Source organism: Pongo abelii, chromosome 11 (assembly GCF_028885655.2).
Source record: "Pongo abelii isolate AG06213 chromosome 11, NHGRI_mPonAbe1-v2.0_pri, whole genome shotgun sequence".
NCBI lineage: Eukaryota > Metazoa > Chordata > Mammalia > Primates > Hominidae > Pongo > Pongo abelii.
This window is the reverse complement of record NC_071996.2, coordinates 127,045,949-127,049,726: the sequence shown is the minus strand read 5'-3', so window position 1 is coordinate 127,049,726 and position 3,778 is coordinate 127,045,949.

Sequence of the window (3,778 nt, the reverse complement as noted above, 5' to 3'; positions counted from 1 at the left end):
CACAGGGTCAAGATCATCAATATCACTGTCTTCCACCTGCATATTTTGTACCACTGGAAGGTCTTCAGGGGCAATAACATGCATGGAACTGTCATCTATGATAACAATGTCTTCTTCTGGAATACCCCCTGAAGGACCTGCCTGAGGCTGTTTTACAGCTAATTTTTTTAATAAGTAGGAATACACTCTAAAATAGTGATACAAATATTGTATAATATACATAAACTGATTACATAGTTGTTTCTTATCATTAAGAATCATGTACTGTATGTAATTGTATGTACTATACTTTTACATGACTGTCAGCATAGTAGGTGAGTTTACACCAGCATCAACACAAATGCATGAATAATGTATCGTGGTATGAGGTATAATGTCACTAGGTGATGAGACTTTTTCAACTTCATTATAATCTTATGGGACCACTGTTGTAGGTGTGGTCCATACGTGGTTATGTGGCACATGACTGTACTTAAAGGGCTCCTGGGGAAACTGAGGTGAGGCTGAATTTGCCAGGATCCACTAACAAGCACTGACAAAGCTGAGAGGGAATGGACTGTGGGTCAGGCCAGGCACAGACTTCAGCTTGAAAAGCCAGCAGGACAAGGGACCCTCAGTTGGACAAGGGACATCGTCTCAGGGTGCCAGTAGGATGCTCCGGGAAGCAGACCCTAAGATGAAGGTGGGAATATGAAATGTACTTTGGAAAGTAACACCCCTGAAAGAAAAAGGGAGGAAGCAGGATGGAAGGGGCAAGCTCTGAGATGAGATAAAGAGACACAGACACGAAAGTCACTGGCAGTCCCATGGGATGGTCCAGATGCTCTCTTCATCTGGAAGAACTACCCTGCTGTGCACGGAAATGGCCAGGCCCCATCCCACTTGCTCAGGCATGGCATACGCCACCACAGGAAGAATATGGCTGGGTGATCACTTCCTTGCTCAGACACTGGATAGGGCCGCGCAAGAAGAGTGTGAGCCCAGCTTGAAAGTTGAGGCAGACCCTGAAGGAACTAACAGGTGGAGGCTCTCAGACAACCCCTTGCAGTTGGGCAGGGAGTTGTTTCTTGAAGGGGGATTTGAGAGATGCACTTTTAAGTCTGAAACACCCAGAGACCAGAGTGAGATAGTGACATTTCATCAGGGAACACCCACTCTTTCCTGGGGTTACTAGGACACATAAGACTTCCTCCTACCCTGACCCTATTTTAAGGAGGAAAGCAGAGGAGATGGGAGATTAAGAGGCCTAGTGTTTTCAACAAATAGAAAGCTATTTCCTAAAGAGACTGTTTAATATATTGTTCTGTGGTTTAATTTGTTTTTCTACTAATCCAGTGATGAAAGCGCAGGAGAAGAACTGCTTTAGTTACAGGCAAAATAAAGATACTATATTTTCTCTTTATAGATAAGTAGTAGTTGCATTTTGTGGCACTGTCATCAGTATTATTATTACTGTTGGATTCATAATGTAGTGCCAGCAAATAGCTACAGAGAATACTTTTGCTGTGAGTTTGAGCAAAGTACTTCCAGGAAATAGTTATTTTTAAGATTTTATATATTTTGTAATTTTTTCCTTTTTTGATGGTGGGCAGAGTTGTTGGAAAGAAAAGCAGTTGCTCCTTCTTTTTTCTTTCCTTTGATAATGTGTTTCTTCCCTTGCATTTACATTTTAAATCAAGAGTAGAGAGTAAGGAAAATTGCGTCCTTGCAGTGAATGTGTGTTGGATGGTGACTTTCATCTGAGGATTTCAAAGGAATGCAGTTTATTGGTTGCATGTTACATATTGTAGCTCATGTATTTTTTTCTGCACTGCGGGACACAAACACTCAGACAGTCTGGCTGAATTCTCTGTAATGGAAGACACAGCTCAAAGCCATGAGTCATGTGACTCATTCAGGCTACAAGAGAAATAACAGCAGGCTATTGGAGCTGAAGTCAGGAGAACGGGAGCTTAGTTTTCTACTGAATTCATTCTATTTCATACCACTTCAACCCGTTCATTCATTTATGTATTCATTCATTCTTTCACTTTCATTTTGCTTTTTAAATCACTCATTATTTGTTGCTTATTAAACGCAGAGCACTAATGGTTAGCATGGTAAAGATAAATAAACATTGAATTTTGCCTTTGAGTTGGTGACAGTCTAGTTAGGGCAACTGCCTTATAAAAATGCTTATTTGTGGGAAAAAACTATAAAATAAAGCTACATGTAAGCTATTAGAGATGCATGAGGAGTGAGACGTTTAGGGAATTGTCTGTGGAACAGCTTGGATTTCCCTGCCCTGCACAGTAGACCCAGATACCTGAAATGGACAAACAAAACAACAAAACAAATGCGTCAAATCAAATCAAAACAAAATAAAAAACACATAAAGCAGAACTAGGTTACAGGCATCCTGTGAAGAACTAGTAGCTTCTACTCAAACTATCCAGGCACGTTTTGTCGCCCCCCTCCCCGCACCTCATGCATCATGATGTCCTCTTTATCTTCTTTGAGGATTTTGGAACTATCTAAAACATCCTGGGAACTGGGATCTGGAAATCACAAGGTGCTGTGTCAGCCCCGACGCTGGCTCTGATTTCTACAGGTGCTTTGGAAAGATGATGGCAGGAGAGGGGCTTGAGGCTAGGAGCCTGATTTACTTCCCGTGGACTTGCGCCCTAGCTCAGTGCTTTTTACACTTGACTGCGCACACGAGTCACCTGGAAATCTTGTTAGACTGCAGATCCTGGGCCAGGTGCGGTAGCTCATACCTGCAATCCCAGCGCTTTGGGAGGCCAATGGGAGTGGATCACTTGAGGTCAGAAGTTCAAGACTAGCCTGGCCAACATGGAGAAACCCCGCCTCTGCTAAAAAAAAAAAATACAAAAATTAGCTGGGCACAGTGATGCACACCTGTAATCCCAGCTACTCAGGAGGCTGAGACAGAAGAATTGCTTGAACTCAGGGGGCGGAGGTTGTGCTGAGCAGAGATCATGCCACTGCACTCCAGCCTGGGAGACAGAGCTCAACTCCATCTAAAAAAAAAAATGCAGATCCTGGTCCAATAGGTCATGGGAGGTGGGCTGAGATTGTGCATGTGTAACAAGCTCCTGGATGAGGTTGATGTGGCTGTCTGAGCCCTAAACTTTGAGTAGCAAAGCCGAGGGATGTATTATCTCTGAGTGGGGCTAGGGCTAGGGTTAGGTAGAGCAGACGTGACACTCCTGTAACTCTATTATTCCTCCGGACACTATAGTTAGTTGGGAGCAATTGAGACATAAATGGATTATGGTTTTCATCACTGAATTTTCTATTTTCTCCTCCTGGGACCTGTTTCTGGCTTCCACTGGACCCCAGTATCCTTATATACTCATCATCTTCTTCCTCTAAGAACTGCAGGGGAGGGGTCAGAAGACCCGGCTCCATATATTGGCCAAAATTAACTGTATGTCAGATAATTACATTGCTCCAGTCCCGATTTCTTCATTTGTAAAAACAGTCAGTGACCAGATGATTTATAGGACTCATCCGCTGCAGCAGTAGGATTTACAAGCCTGGGAACGCCTTGTTCATAAAGACACTGTTGTCATTTTCTATGGTGGTATTGATTCCACTCTGAGGATTGTTTTGGATTTATACTTACCTCAAATGGTGGAATGAAAGGTTTAGATCCTGATAATAGACTACCCTAAATAGCATATAGGTGGCAAATAGGGAAGGTTGCGCTTCATAACTTAAGTATAAAAGCTTAAGTTAGGAACTTTAAGTATAAAAGCTTTCTCTTCCTCCAAAA